Source organism: Salvelinus fontinalis, chromosome 19 (assembly GCF_029448725.1).
Source record: "Salvelinus fontinalis isolate EN_2023a chromosome 19, ASM2944872v1, whole genome shotgun sequence".
Classification (NCBI taxonomy): Eukaryota; Metazoa; Chordata; class Actinopteri; order Salmoniformes; family Salmonidae; genus Salvelinus; species Salvelinus fontinalis.
Window position 1 is genome coordinate 42,605,985 of NC_074683.1, and position 17,144 is coordinate 42,623,128.

The window sequence follows — 17,144 nt, forward strand, 5'->3', positions numbered from 1 at the left end:
TACTCTATGTTCGCTCTCGTAGTGAGTGATGTGATGGAGTATCCAGCACTCTCTATCAAGAGGGAAGGATGGAATCTCATGGAAGAGGAAATGAATTCTCTCACCAGTGAGTGAGCAGCGTGCCATGCCGTGTGGATGCCATGGAACGTGACCAGCATACATGTGCCTGGCCGGCGGAGTGGAACGAGCTTGATGGGTACTTTCGACACGTGGGCGTGATGCCAATTTAGACAAGCATGCATGCCCGTGAACGGCAAGTGTGGGGGGAAGGGGGAGGGGTTGTGTATGTGAGAGAGAGCGGGAGAGCGAGTGAGAGAGAGAGAGAATTCTGATACAGTGTCTTACCAATCCAAATTAAATTACCCTTTACCGGGGACATTCTCACCCAACAGCACTGGCTCAGGAGCCTATAAACAGAGTATCACTAATTTATCATTCATGCTCCAGTACAATATAAAGACCAGAGACCTGTGGGTGTGGTATGTGGAAATCAGTGGTGGCTGTTGGGAGGAGCTGTAGGAGGACATGCTCATTGTAATAAGTTAACATATGTTTGATGTGTTTGATACTTTTCCATTTCTTCCATCCCAGCTATAACAAGGAGCAAGTCCTCCTATAGCTACTCCCGCCAGCCTCCTCTGGTAGAAATGTACTCAAAATTTCACTCGATTAAATCTCAAGACGATATTGATTTCTCCATGAACAGGGAGATGGTGATTCAGAACTTTTATACTAAACACATTAGGGGATGCATACTGTGTGTGAGCTGTTACAATATGAAAACGTGTGTGTGTGAGCTGTTACAATATGAAAACGTGTGTGTGTGTGGAGCTGTTACAATATGAAAACGTGTGTGTGTGTGGAGCTGTTACAATATGAAAACGTGTGTGTGTGTGGAGCTGTTACAATATGAAAACGTGTGTGTGTGTGGAGCTGTTACAATATGAAAACGTGTGTGTGTGTGGAGCTGTTACAATATGAAAACGTGTGTGTGTGTGGAGCTGTTACAATATGAAAACGTGTGTGTGTGTGGAGCTGTTACAATATGAAAACGTGTGTGTGTGGAGCTGTTACAATATGAAAACGTGTGTGTGTGTGGAGCTGTTACAATTTGAAAACGTGTGTGTGTGGAGTTGTTACAATATGAAAACGTGTGTGTGTGGAGCTGTTACAATATGAAAACGTGTGTGTGTGGAGCTGTTACAATATGAAAACGTGTGTGTGTGGAGCTGTTACAATATGAAAACGTGTGTGTGTGGAGCTGTTACAATATGAAAACGTGTGTGTGTGGAGCTGTTACTATATGAAAACGTGTGTGTGTGTGAGCTGTTACAATATGAAAACGTGTGTGCGTGGAGCTGTTACAATATGAAAACGTGTGTGTGGGGAGCTGTTACAATATGAAAACGTGTGTGTGTGTGGAGCTGTTACAATATGAAAACGTGTGTGTGTGTGGAGCTGTTACAATATGAAAACGTGTGTGTGTGGAGCTGTTACAATATGAAAACGTGTGTGTGTGGAGCTGTTACTATATGAAAACGTGTGTGTGTGTGTGAGCTGTTACAATATGAAAACGTGTGTGTGTGGAGCTGTTACAATATGAAAACGTGTGTGTGTGTGGAGCTGTTACAATATGAAAACGTGTGTGTGTGTGGAGCTGTTACAATATGAAAACGTGTGTGTGTGAGCTGTTACAATATGAAAACGTGTGTGTGTGGAGGTGTTACAATATGAAAACGTGTGTGTGTGGAGCTGTTACAATATGAAAATGTGTGTGTGATTGGAGCTGTTACAATATGAAAACGTGTGTGTGTGTGGAGCTGTTACGATATGAAAACGTGTGTGTGTATGAGCTGTTACAATATGAAAACGTGTGTGTTTGTGGAGCTGTTACAATATGAAAACGTGTGTGTGTGGAGGTGTTACAATATGAAAACGTGTGTGTGTGGAGGTGTTACAATATGAAAACGTGTGTGTGTGGAGCTGTTACAATATGAAAACGTGTGTGTGAGCTGTTACAATATGAAAACGTGTGTGTGTGTGTGAGCTGTTACAATATGAAAACGTGTGTGTGTGGAGCTGTTACAATATGAAAACGTGTGTGTGTGGAGCTGTTACAATATGAAAACGTGTGTGTGCTGTTACAATATGAAAACGTGTGTGTGTGTGAGCTGTTACAATATGAAAACGTGTGTGTGTGGAGCTTTTACAATATGAAAACATGTGTGTGTGTGTGTGAGCTGTTACAATATGAACACATGTGTGTGTGTGTGTGTGTGAGCTGTTACAATATGAAAACGTGTGTGTGTGGAGCTGTTACAATATGAAAACATGTGTGTGGAGCTGTTACAATATGAAAACGTGTGTGTGAGCTGTTACAATATGAAAACGTGTGTGTGTGTGTGAGCTGTTACAATATGAAAACGTGTGTGTGTGGAGCTGTTACAATATGAAAACGTGTGTGTGTGGAGCTGTTACAATATGAAAACGTGTGTGTGCTGTTACAATATGAAAACGTGTGTGTGTGTGAGCTGTTACAATATCAAAACGTGTGTGTGTGGAGCTTTTACAATATGAAAACGTGTGTGTGTGTGTGTGTGAGCTGTTACAATATGAACACGTGTGTGTGAGCTGTTACAATATGAACACGTGTGTGTGTGCTGTTACAATATGAACACGTGTGTGTGTGCTGTTACAATATGAAAACGTGTGTGTGTGGAGCTGTTACAATATGAAAATGTGTGTGTGTGAAGCTGTTACAATATGAAAACGTGTGTGTGTGAGCTGTTACAATATGAAAACGTGTGTGTGTGAGCTGTTACAATATGAAAACGTGTGTGTGTATGGAGCTTTTACAATATGAAAACGTGTGTGTGTGAGCTGTTACAATATGAAAACGTGTGTGTGTGTGGAGCTGTTACAATATGAAAACATGTGTGTGTGTGGAGCTGTTACAATATGAAAACGTGTGTGTGGAGCTGTTACAATATGAAAACGTGTGTGTGTGAGCTGTTACAATATGAAAACGTGTGTGTGTGGAGCTGTTACAATATGAAAACGTGTGTGTGTGTGGAGCTGTTACAATATGAAAACGTGTGTGTGTGTGGAGCTGTTACAATATGAAAACGTGTGTGTGTGGAGCTGTTACAATATGAAAACGTGTGTGTGTGGAGCTGTTACAATATGAAAACGTGTGTGTGTGTGGAGCTGTTACAATATGAAAACGTGTGTGTGTGGAGCTGTTACAATATGAAAATGTGTGTGTGTGGAGCTGTTACAATATGAAAACGTGTGTGTGTGGAGCTGTTAGAATATGAAAACGTGTGTGTGTGGAGCTGTTACAATATGAAAACGTGTGTGTGTGTGGAGCTGTTACAATATGAAAACGTGTGTGTGTATGAGCATGCCTATTTGCAAATGGGAACGTATCTCCACTGACCTCTTAAAGGCTCCTGGGTGTAAATCCAAGTACTAATAAACACTATGACAATACTGCCATCTACTGGGAATAATACAGTTATGGTACATGTCAGTGATATAATGTATGACTATTTTCCAATAGTCTTCTTTTAATCCTGTTCTCTCCTCTCCTCCCATGATCCCCAGCTCCGCCTGTCTGCCTGCACATCCGCCGGAGAATTTCACAGTACTGTATGTCTTCCTGTGTGCGCGTGTGTGACAGGGTACTAATCTCAAGTGAAAAAGACATGAACATGTTCTACACATGGTAGCCGAAGTAGGTAGGCATGTCTAAAGAATATTATTGATCTCATGTAGGCTATAGTGTTCTTGAATACATTTAATAGATTGTAGAGGGGATTGATAAGGTGTGTGTAGTCCCAATGTAGTTGCTTTTTCTTTTGACATGTCTGTTGTCCAGGTAGACCTATTGACATGTGGGGAGGTCTGTTCATTCTCACTTTATTCAGTCTCGGTTAGCGAACGAGGGTATGTATTATGATAGATGATCTGCTGTGGAATTCCTTGTTTGCATCGTTGGTAGTATGTCTTCCATACGTTTTTTTCAATACAATATGTGCTTGCTAGCTAAATGAATAATAATATTCGGCCAGTCGATGTTCATCTTCAACGCAACACCTTGAAACCAGTGGATCGCTCCGCGCCTCGCGCGTCAGCAAGCGACTGGACAGGTTTTGATTACCGATTGCGAAAAGCAAAGAGGCTTGGAATGGATTCTGGATGGAAGGAGGCGAGGGAATGGGTTTCTTCTGTGGATGGCGTGTCTTCCTATACGTCTTCTATTGATAACAGGCATAGGACATCTGAACAAGCCACCTCAGTCAGACTCATCATCAAGGGAATTGTGACTCGCAGTGATTAAAGGTATGTCATCAGTAATTTAATACAATTTCTAGGTTATATAATGAAGGCGCTCGAAGCGCATTGTTCTAGTCTACTTGCTGAGAATAGAGAGGAATAATGATTATGGTGTAGCCTATTTAGCGAAATGTATGACAAAACAGTCAGTTACATAAGACTGAATGCGGGCGAAATTGTCAATTGCTTGACTGAATAAGTGAATCTTTAATCAGCTATAAAGGTATTCAGAATTTTAAAGATGGAGAAAGAATGGGTTCGTATAATGATAGCATGGTGTTTAAATAGGAAATCTCGATCAGAATGCATTTTACTGGATACCTTAATATGGTATGGGGAGGTGAACATGTAGCCTACACTCTTAGAAAAAAACTAAAGGAGAAAAAAAGGATCTGGATTGAACCAAAAAATGTTTCTATTGCCTGCTTCATAGAAGGCATCCCTAAAGGTTCTATATAGACCCCTTTTGTAAGGTTGGTTCTTCTTCTTCACTGAACCATTAGTGGTTCTATATAGAACCCTTTGGTTCCATATATGGTTCTATATGGAACCAATTTCGATATAGAAAGCATAGAACCCTTTTTGGTTTTATCCCGAACCAGTGTAGGCCTTCTGTTCAGGTCTGTCTCGGCTCTTACAACATGTCTGACTGGGTATCTTCTTTTGGATGTGCTCCTCTCTGTTGTATGGTGACAAGTTTGCACAACAAAAAGGATGAAACAAAGGTTCTATGTATATTGCATCAATAATTAGATATTCAGTCAAGCAATTGCTTGTTTCAAACACATTCTGTCGTATGTAACTGGAGTGTTTTTCAGACATGCTGGTCTCTCTCGCTCGCTCGCACGCACGCACGCACACACACACACACACACACACACACACACAAACACACACACACACACACACACACACACACACACACACACACACACACACACACACACACACACACACACACACACACACACACACACACACACACACACACACACACACACACACAGACTCCTTAAAGTTGAACTGACAGCATTTTAGCAACATCAAATCTTATTAAAATCTGTTCATATACAGTGCATTCGGAAAGTATTCAAGCCCCTTGACTTTTTCAACATTTTGTTACATTACAGCCTCATTCTAAAATTGATTCAGTTGTTTTTTTCCCTCATCAATCTACACACAATACCCCATAATAACAAGCAAAAACTGTTTTTTAGAAATTTGTGCAAATGTATATAAAAAAACTACGGCAATATAACATTTACATAAGTATTCAGACCCTTTACTCAGTACTTTGTTGAAACACCTTTGGCAGTGCTTACAGCCTTGAGTCTTCTTGGGTATGATGCTACAAGCTTAGCACACCTGTATTTGGGGAGTTTCTCCCATTATTCTATGCAGATCCTCTCAAGCTCTGTCAGGTTGGATGGGGAGCGTCGCAGCACAGCTATTTTCAGGTCTCTCCAAAGATGTTCGATCGGGTTTAAGTCCAGGCTCTGGCTGGGCCACTCAAGGACATTCAGAGACTTGTCCCAAAACCACTCCTGCGTTGTCTTTGCTGTGTGCTTAGGGTTGTTGTCCTGTTGGCAGATGAACCTTCGCCCCAGTCTGAGGTCCTGAGCGCTCTGGAGCAGTTTTTCATTAAGGATCTCTCTGTACTTTGCTCCGTTCATCTTTCCCTCGACCCTGACTAGTCTCCCAGTCCCTGCCACTGAAAAACCTCACCACAGCATGATGCTGCCACCACCATGCCTCACCATAGGGATGGTGCCGGGTTTCCACCAGACGTGATGCTTGGTGTTCAGGCCAAAGAGTTCAATATTGGTTTCACCAGACCAGAGAATCTTGTTTCTCATGGTCTGAGAGTCCTTTAGGTGCCTTTTGGCAAACTCCAAGCGGCCTGTCATGTGCCTTTTACTGAGGAGTGGCTTCCTTCTGGTCACCATACCATAAAGGCCTGATTGGTGGAGTGCGGCAGAGATGGTTGTCCTTCTGGAAGGTTCTCCCATCTATACAGAGGAACTCTGGAGCTCTGTCAGAGTCACCACCGGGTTCTTGGTCACCTCCCTGACCAAGGCCATTCTCCACCGATTGCTCAGTTTGGCTGGGCGGTCAGCTCTAGGAAGAGTCTTAGTGGTTTAAAAATGATTCCATTTAAGAATGATGGAAGCCACTGTGTTCTTGGGGACCCTCAATGCTGCAGAAATATTTTGGTACCCTTCCCCAGATCTGTACCTCAACTCAATGCTGTCTCGTAGCTCTACGGACAATTCCTTCCACCTCATGGCCTGGTTTTTGCTCTGACATTCATTATCAACTGTGGTAACTTATAAAGACAGGTGTGTGCCTTTTGAAATCATGTCAAATCAATTTAATTTACCACAGGTGGACTCCAATCAAGTTGTAGAAACATCTCAAGGATGATCAATGGAAACAGGATGCACTTGAACTCAATTTCAAGTCTTAATAGTAAAGGCTCTGAATACTAATGTAAATAAGGTATATCTGTTTTTATTTGTAATGAATCTGCTAAAATAAAAAATAAAAACTGTTTTCACTTTGTCATTGTGGGGTATTGTGTGTGAAAAAAAATATTTCATCTATTTTAGAATAAGGCTGTAATGTAATAAAATGTGGAAAAGTAAAGGGGTCTGAATACTTTCCGAATGCACTGTACACCCCCAGGAAGAATTTGAGACTTAGATATGGTCATTTTCACATTTAACTTAATAAATTCTTAGAATGTTTGGGAATTACATATACTAAGGCATTTGTGAAAATTCTATAGCAATATAGAGTGGGAAAGCGGCTGTGCGTTTGGACAATTAATAGACACTGCAGTAAATAAAACCTATTATAAACTGGGTGGTTCGAGCTCTGAATGCTGATTGCCTGACAGCTGTGGTATATCAGATCGTATACTATGGGAATGAAAAAACATTTATTTTTACTGCTCTAATTAATTTGGTAACGAGTTTATAATTGCAATAAGGCACCTCAGGGGTTTGTGTTGTATGGGAAATATACCACGGCTAAGGGCTGTATCCAAGCACTCACGTTGAGTTGTGCATAAGAACAGTCTTTAGCCGTGGTATATGGTCCAGATACCACACCCCCTCGGGCCTTATTGCTTAAATAAACCATCTGTCCTGATAAACCCTCTTAAACTTTTTAAGCTAGTTGGCTGTCAAAATTGCACTGATAAATGATGGGGAATGGCCTGCTCATTCTTCTGCAGCTTGCCTGCCAATGTATGCGTTGTCCCAACCAACCACCCAAGCTAACTGGCTTAAGTTGGCTACATTGCTAGTTAGCTACTTCCAGACACAAATGAGAGAACTCCTCACTGACTATTTTACTTGCCCTAGCAGAGTTGGTTAGGCTGTGTATATGTTATATAGAGTGTTAGTGACTATTACTTTTTTTGCCTACGTTTACTGATACCGGTCATACAAGCTACACCCGCAATAACATCTGATGAATATGTGTATGTGACCAATACAATTTGATTTGATTTCAGCGGGTCTTGCACGTTTGTAAATTCATCAGTTATTCTGCGCTCTGGCACTAAAATCGGAGTAGATAGCTAACCAGAGTGAATTTGCGAATGCATCCCGAATAGAGGCAGCCAACAATGTACCAGGCCAGCTGTTATTTACCACCTGGTAGCAATGTATTTTTAACTACCAAGAAATGTATTGGTGAATTATATTAATCATGCATTGAACTGCTTCCATCTACTCTGCCAACAATGCCTTAGTGTACATCATGGAACGTTGAGCCAAATAGAACCTATTTTTAAAACCTCTTATAAAGTTGGGTTTGTAGCATAAACTGGGAGTTTAATATTTTTGACTGATATTGATTGATTGTCTGTTTGTTTCATATCTGCAAAGTCGTTAAAACGCTGTCAGTTCCACTTTAAGTACACAGCTACTCTCAATCATTGCAGGTCTGTCATCCCAGCAACTGTATATTGACCTGATGAAGAAGAGGGCTGTTCTCTTTGTGTTGCCTGAATTGTAATCTGCATTATCATTGGATAGAGTGCATTGAAGTGGCATAAGTACACCAAACAGTTTTCTGATATCTCATTGGATAGAGTTCATCGATGTGAGTAGCCTACACCAAACAGTGGATGGATAAAAACACAGCCAGATTATATATTTACAACATATTGATTGTGTAGTTGGAACTTCGATGCTCAGACAATCTGTTGATGTAAGGAGTGCAGGCAGGGTAGCAGTATAGAGCAAAGCCTAATATGTATCATAGGAAATATCAACAAAACAGTGTGTTTTATTGAATCCAATTGATGTCAATGTAGCTATTAACAGGAGAAACATGAGTGAGTGCCAGACTAGGTGACATGACACACCTGTGGCCAGGTCATCTTGAGCATGTAATAATGACACCTGCTGCCGTCAGTCAGTCAGTCAGCCTGTCATATCTGTGTGACATCCTCCTGGTCATACTCTGTGCCATTCCAGGCCCCGTGTTGAATACACTGGCACATATGAACGGCACATAACTGCACTACTTCAGGATCGTGGGTCCCCTGGACAGTTGAGCTAATGTAGGCTAATGCGATTAGCATGAGGTTGTAAGTAACAAGAACATTTCCCAGGACATAGACATATCTGATATTGGCAGAAAGCTTAAATTCTTGTTAAACTAACGGCACTGTCCAATTTACAGTAGCTATTACAGTGAAATAATACCATGCTATTCTTTGAGGAGAGTGCACAGTTTTGAACATGAGAAGTTATTAATATACAAATTAGGCACATTTGGGCAGTCTTGATACAACATTTTGAACAGAAATGCAATGGTTCATTGGATCAGTCTAAAACTTTGCACATACACTGCTGCCATCTAGGGCTAGATAAATACATTATGGCCTTTCGCTTGCATTTCAAGGATGATGGTACAAAATACATAAAAATTAACGGTTGTTTTTTTCTTTGTATTATCTTTTACCAGATCTAATGTGTTATATTATCCTACATTCCTTTCACATGTCCACAAACGTCAAAGTGTTTCCTTTCAAATGGTACCAAGAATATGCATATCCTTGCTTCAGGGCCTGAGCTACAGGCAGTTAGATTTGGGTATGTCATTTTAGGCGAAGATTTTAAAAGGTTCTGATCGTTAGAAGGAAGGAAGGAAGGAAGGAAGGAAGGAAGGAAGGAAAGAAAGAGATAAAGAAAGACAGAAAGAAGAGAGGAAGGAAGGAAGAAGTACATATATGCAAACCCTTAAGGAAAAACAACATGATTTCACATGTGAAATTTCCACGTTTTGTAAAATGTTCATGTATGCTGATGATTCAACGCTGTACGCATCAGCAACCACAGCTAATGAAGTCACTGAAACCCTTAGCAAAGAGTTGCAGTCTGTATTGGAATGGGTAGTAAAAAACGGGTCCTGATCATCTCTAAAATTAAGAGCATTGTATTCGGTACAAATCATTGCCTAACTTGGGCTCCCAAGGGGTGCAGCGGTCTAAGGCACTGCATCTCAGACCCTGGTTCGATTCCAGGCTGTATCACACCCGGTCGTGATTGGGAGTTCCATAGGGCAGCGCACAATTGGCCCAGCGTCGTTTAGGGTTTGGCCGGGGTAGGCCGTCAATGTAAACAAGAATTTGTTCTTAACTGACTTGCCTAGTTAAATAAAGGTTAAATAAAAAATTGTAAGAGTTCTAGAAATCAGCTGAACATGGTAATGAATGGTGTGGCTGTTGAACAACTTGAGGAGACTAAATTACTTGGTGTTACCTTAGATTGGGGTGACAGGTAGCGTAGCGGTTAGAGCATTGGGCGAGAGTTCGCACTGTTAGGTGATCTAAACTGGGATATGCTTAACACCCCGGCCGTCCTACAATCTAAGCTAGATGCCTCAATCTCACACAAATTATCAAGGAACCTGCCAGGTACAACCCTAAATCCGTAAACATGGGCACCCTCATAGATATCATCCTGACCAACTTGCCCTCTAAATACACCTCTGCTGTCTTCAACCAGGATCTCAGCGATCACAGCCTCATTGCCTGCATCCGTAAGGGGTCCGCGGTCAAACGACCACCCCTCATCGCTGTCAAACGCTCCCTAAAACATTTCAGCGAGCAGGCCTTTCTAATCAACCTGGCCCGGGTATCCAGGACGGATATTGACCTCATCCCGTCAGTAGAGGATGCCTGGTTATTCTTTAAAAGTGCTTTCCTCACCATCTTAAATAAGCATGCCCCATTCAAAAAATTTAGAACTCAGAACAGATATAGCCCTTGGTTGACTCCAGACTTGACTGCCCTTGACCAGCACAAAAACATCCTGTGGGGTACTGTATTAGCATTGAATAGCCCCTGCGATATGCAACTTTTCAGGGAAGTTAGGAACCAATATACACAGTCAGTTAGGAAAGCAAAGGCAAGCTTTTTCAAACAGAAATTTGCATCCTGTAGCACAAATTCCCCAAAGTTTTGGGAAACAAGGCTAGGAAACAAATCTACGATAATCGATAATTTCAATAAGCATGTTTCTATGGCTGGCCATGCTTTCCACCTGGCTACCCCTACCCCTGCCAACAACTCTGTACCCCCCGCAGCAACTTGCCCAAGCCCCCCTCCCCCCCACTTCTCCTTCACCCAAATCCAGAAAGCTGATGTTCTGAAAGAGCTGCAAAATCTGGACCCCTACAAATCAGCTGGGCTAGACAATCTGGACCCTCTCTTTCTAAAATGTTCCGCCGCAATTGTTGCAACCCCTATTACTAGCCTGTTCAACCTCTCTTATCGTCTGAGAGATCGTCCCTAAAAATTGGAAAGCTGCCGCGGTCATCCCCCTCTTCAAAGGAGGAGACACTCTAGACCCAAACTGTTACAGACCCATATATAGCCTGCCCTGCCTTTCTAAAGTCTTTGAAAGCCAAGTTAGCAAACAGATCACCAACCATTTCGAATCCCACTGTACCTTCTCCGCTATGCAATCTGGTTTCCGAGCTGGTCATGGGTGCACCTCAGCCACGCTCAAGGTCCAAACGATATCATAACCGCCATTGATGAAATACAGTACTGTGCAGCTGTCTTCATCAACCTGGCCAAGGCTTACGACTCTATCAATCACTGCATTCTTATCGGCAGACTCAATAGCCTTGGCTTCTCAAATGACTGCCTCGCCTGGTTCACCAACTACTTCTCAGATAGAGTTCAGTGTGTCAAATCGGAGGGCCTGTTGTCTGGACCTCTGGCAGTCTCTATGGGGGTGCCACAGGGTTCAATTCTCGGGCCGAGTCTTTTCTCTGTATATATCAATGATGTCGCTCTTGCTGCTGGTGATTCTTTGATCCACCTCTATGCAGACGACACCATTCTGTATACATCTGGCCCTTCTTTGGACACTGTGTTAACTAACCTCCAGACGAGCTTCAATGCCATACAACTCTCCTTCCGTGGCCTCCAACTGCTCTTAAATGCAAGCAAAACTAAATGCATGCTCTTCAACCGATCGCTGCCCACACCTACCCACCCGTCCAGCATCACTACTGTGGCCGGTTCTGACTTAGAATATGTGGACATCTACAAATACCTAGGTGTCTGATTAGACTGTAAACTCCCCATATAGACTCACATTAAGCATCTCCAATTTCAAAATGAAATCTAGAATTGGCTTCCTATTTTGCAACACAGCCTCCTTCACTCATGCTGCTCAACATACCCTCGTAAAACTGACTATCCTACCGTTCTTTGACCGCCGAAGTGTCATTTACAAAATAGCCTCCAACACTCTACTCAGCAAATTTGATGTAGTCTATCACAGTGCCATTCGTTTTGTCACCAATGCCCCATATACTACCCACCACTACGACCTGTATGCTCTCGTTGGCTGGCCCTCGCTTCATATTCGTTGCCAAACCCACTGGCTTCAGGTCATCTATAAGTCTTTGCTAGGTAAAGCCCCGCCTTATCTCAGCTTACTGGTCACCATAGCAACACCCACCCGTAGCACACGTTCCAGCAGGTATATTTCACTGGTCATCCCCAAAGCCAACACCTCCTTTGGCCACCTTTCCTTCCAGTTCTCTGCTGCCAATGACTGGAACAAATTGCAAAAATCACTGAAGCTGGAGACTCATATGTCCCTCACTAACTTTAAGCATCAGCTGTCAGAGCAGCTTACCGATCACTGCACCTGTACACAGCCTATCTGTAAATAGCCCACCCAACAACCACATTCCCAGGTGAAACAGATCAGGGTGTGACAGTACCTGTAAGATGCACGCGCGCGACACACACACACACACACACACACACACACACACACACACACACACACACACACACACACACACACACACACACACACACACACACACACACACACACACACACACACACTCTACATTTTAAAGTGTTTATAAATTGTAAAGTCTTTTGTCTGTAATGTATTTTTCGTTATGTGTTGGACCTCAGTAAGACTAGCTGCCACCATTGGCATCGGTTAATATGGATCTTAATAAAATAAAATGTGAAAATGTGGTTTTGAAACACTACATGTGATGATATTTCAACTGCAAATAAAAATTTCCATTAGGATGTCCCCGGAACGACGTCTCAGTGTTTTTAACTTACATATTTGACACACTTTGACATACGTGATTACATTGTGTATGTTTATACAGAAATATCAGCAACAAATCCAGAGGTTGTCAGTTCAAATCCCAGGTGGGGTCATATTGAAAAGTCAGCACTAAGTGATCATGTCAAATGTATTCACATTGATCAAAGATGTTTACACTATTTTAGCTGAACTGCTTATCACTTACCTTAAAACCCCCATACTATTTTATTGCATCCCTTACATAAAACACATTGCGAAATGTGCAGTGTCATATAATATTTTCACATGTGAAATAGATGTTTTCATTTGTAGCTGAAATGTTCACACGTGAAAACAAAAAAGGCTCACGTGGAATTGCATGTTTTATGTGTGAAAAACTTTAAAATATTGTCCGGTGTAGTTTCATGGTATCACATGTTGAAATTCTGCATGCCCATGTTGTCACATTTACAGCATTTCACATGAGATCCTGTTTTCACCTGTGTAGTTTCATGTTATCACATTAACTTCACATAAGATCACATGCGATTACTTGAAATTCATGTGGTTTTTCTGTAAGGGTATTTCAGAGCTGGGTGTCCTTGTTTCATTAGGTCACTTTCCACTTGTGATGATTTAGTTGATAACTTTAATAGCAAATTAAGGGCAACCATTGATGCCTTAGCTCCAGTAAAGGCCACACCCTTGGATGAGTGAGGAAACTAATAAATGAAAGACAAATTGCAAAAAGGCAGAATGGAAGTAGAGAAAGTTGCAGGTCCATTATGATATTATGAGAGATCAACTTGGCATATATAACAAGGCAATTAGAAATGCCATGCGGGCTCATTTTTCTAACTTGGCCACTAATAACCAGAATCATTTCAGTGTGCTCTTCCTAACCATTCTCTTCTTAGCCTCATAAATCCTACCCCCGCAAACCTATGTGAACTTATCTCCATATCGAAATGTGATGAGTTTGCTGCATATTTTAGAGATAAGATAACAAACATTAGGCTGGGTATCAGTCAAGCAAGACCTGATAAGAAGTTTGATGATATGTGCCCTAGCCTACCAAGCAAAGGAAAGTGGTATCACAACTTAAGCTTTCTACCTGCCTTCTCAATCACATCCCCACCACCTTCAAAAAAGTGTTTCATTGCGTATCTGAAGAAGTGCAAGCTATTGTTAATCACACCCTGTTCACAGAAACTTTCCCCACTGCACTAAAAACTGCTATGGTGAAACCCCTTCTCAAGAAAAGTAATCTAGATCCTTCAGCTCTTGACAATTGTTGTTGAATCTGCAACCTTACATTCTTAAGCAAAATTCTGGAGGAATTGGTTTTCTAACAGCTCAATTATTTTTTAAGTGCCAACTGTATTTAAAAAAAAATCCAATCTGCTTTCTGGGCCCACCACAGCACAGAGACAGCCTTAGTTAAAGTGGTAAATGATCTTAGAGCCAACACAGATGCCAAACAGCTCTCTGTTGTTGTACTATTTTAAGTGCTGCAGTCAACACTGTTGACCATGATGTTCTTCTGGACAGACTGGAGAGGTGGGTTGACCACTCCGGTCCAGTTCTTAATTGGTTTATGATGTATTTAACCGGTCAAGAGTTTTTTGTCACCCTTAGTGAACATACAGCGCATTAGGAAAGTATTTAGATCATTCACTTTTTCCACATTTTGTTATGTTACAGCCTTACTCTAAAATGGTTTAAATATCCCCCCCCCCCCCCCCCATTAATCTACACACAATAGCCCATATTTTTATTTTTGCAAATGTATAACAAATAAAAAACGAAAATATTACATTTACATAAGTATTTTGACCCTATACTCAGTACTTTGTTGAAGCACAATTGGCATTGATTACAGCCTTGAGTCTTCTTGAGTATGACGCTACAAGCTTGGCACACCTGTATTTGGGGAGTTTCTCCCATTCTTCTCTGCAGATCCTCTCAAACGTTGTTAGGTTGCTGCGCAGCTATTTCCAGGTCTCTCTAGAGATGTTAGATCGGGTTCAAGTCCGGGCTCTGGCTGGGCCACTCAAGGACATTCAGAGACTTGTCCAGAAGCCACTCCTGCGCTTTCTTGGCTGTGTGCATAGGGTCATTGTCCTGTTGGAAGGTGAACCTTCGCCCCAGTCTGAAGTCCTGAGCGCTCTGGAGCAGGTTTTCATCAAGGATCTCTTTCTACTTTGCTCCTTTCATCTTTCCCTCGATCCTGACTCGTCTCCCAGTCCCTGCCACTGAAAAACATCCCCACAGCATGACGCTGCCAAAGCATGCTTCACCGTAGGGATGGTAGTGGCCAAGTGATGAGCGGTGCCTGGTTTGCTCCAGATGTGACGCTTGGCATTCAGGCCAAAGAGTTCAGTATTGCTTTCATCAGACCAGAGAATCTTGTTTCTCATGGTCTGAGAGTCCTTTAGGGGCCTTTTGACAAACTCCAAGCGGGCTGTCATGTGCCTTTTACTGAGGAGTGGCTTCCGTCTGGCCACTTGCTTTTCCTAGGGTGCTTTTTAATCGTTCAGTTTTTGTTATTCTTTATTTTTTTTAATCCTGTTATGTTTGTTGTGTAGTAAATATTTCAGTTTTCATTTTAATTGTTTTTTATATTTTTCCCTGTAAAGCACATTGTGTTGCATTCCATGTCTGAAATTTGCTGTATAAATAAAGCTTGATTTGATTTGGTCACTTCAAGACTTGTTCATTGTTCACTTGTTAAATCTAATACATTTTGCACTTTATATCATTTTTGCTCTCTATGTAATTGTATCTGTTCAAGCTGTTTGGATTGTTGATTGACACGGGGAACCATTGAAAAAGAGACCCTGGTCTCAATTGGGATTCCCTGTATAAATAAAGGTTAAATACAAATATCTAAAGTACCACCTTTTCATCTCGGAACAGATTAAGTGTTCTTGAGGCGTGTAATCAACTGTGAGAATGCACTGCCGTCTCTCTCTCTATCCCCTTTCTCTCTCCGTCTTTCCTTCTGTCTTTCATCTCTCTGTTATATTGCCATATTTATTCTCTCCATCGGGCCACGTGCGGGCATTTAGCAGTGGGTGGATTTCATCCAACAAGAGATGGAGGGACGGTGAAATGGGGGAGGGCAGCCTGGTAGCAGAAAAGCTATGTTTCTTCAGAACGGGCTCTACTCATTCCTGTCACATTCCTGTATTTATACCAGAGAGTCATTTCACTCCGGCACTGGAGGAAATAGACTAATAAGTAAGTGTTGAAGTGACGGTTTGATATTTGGATTGTTCCACAAATAAGGTGCAAGAAAACTAAAAGCTGATTTACCTAACTCAGTGGAGACCAAAGGGATTTCTAGAGTTAGACATCTCTGAGACCGAGATTGTATGTGAGTCGCAATAGCCCCTCTCACAGACAATGTAATGTCACAGACATTTTTAGGTAACAGAAGGGATGGGGAGGGGGGGTCCTTGTTGCTGTGGAACTGATGACCTGTTTGCCTCAGTAACAATCAGTTACACTTTGATGCAAGGTCTTGTACGAGAATCCACAGCCATTTTCCAAGGAGTAGTTCATATAGAAGTTTCCTTTGTAAAACTTGAGGCAGTGATATGTTCACACACACACACACACACACACACACACACACACACACACACACACACACACACACACACACACACACACACACACACACACACACACACACACACACACACACACACACACACACACACACACACACACACACACACACACACACACACACACACAAAATGTGACCTCCATATTAATTGGTGAGATCCATAATGTTGACACAGTGATCCTGTCTTCCAGGTCGTCACCTTCCTATCTGAGAGCTGCGTAGCTGTTGAGAAGGGCTCTGTGAAACAGGGTACATTTAAGGGGGAAAGGAACCACTTGGTGCATCATGATGGAGTGCTGAAAACCAGAGTTTTCCCCAACCCGGTCCTCCACACCACCCCCAGAGCGAGAGAAAGGGTTGAAACCATAGCAACCGCCGTGTCCTGTGAGTGAGCTCTTTTGAAGATGCCACACTTTCATCTGGATTACATTCTGTAGTGGAGCTGCACCAGCAGATGAGATTTTGTTGCATTGTGTTAACCAGAGAACAGACTCTAGCTGAGTCTCTGTGACAAGCTGATGAGCCCTACCCTCGCTCCTAGCCAATCACAAGCTTCATTCCTGATTGTGTGG

General features: G+C 42.1%; 1 protein-coding gene across 4 annotated transcripts in view; it reads left to right on the forward strand.

Moving 5' to 3' along the window:
• The first annotated feature begins 3,600 nt into the window (after positions 1–3,600).
• LOC129816772 (high-affinity lysophosphatidic acid receptor-like) overlaps positions 3,601–17,144 on the forward strand; it is a 31,804-nt gene continuing 18,260 nt past the window's right edge. For 3 of the 4 annotated variants that reach the window (XR_008753605.1, XR_008753604.1, XM_055871652.1), the window contains exon 1: positions 3,601–4,344. The gene's annotated coding sequence lies outside the window, so the exon portion shown is untranslated. Of the gene's footprint in view, positions 4,345–16,763; positions 16,957–17,144 lie in introns of all 4 variants that reach the window. The other variant, XM_055871651.1, reaches the window with a different exon arrangement.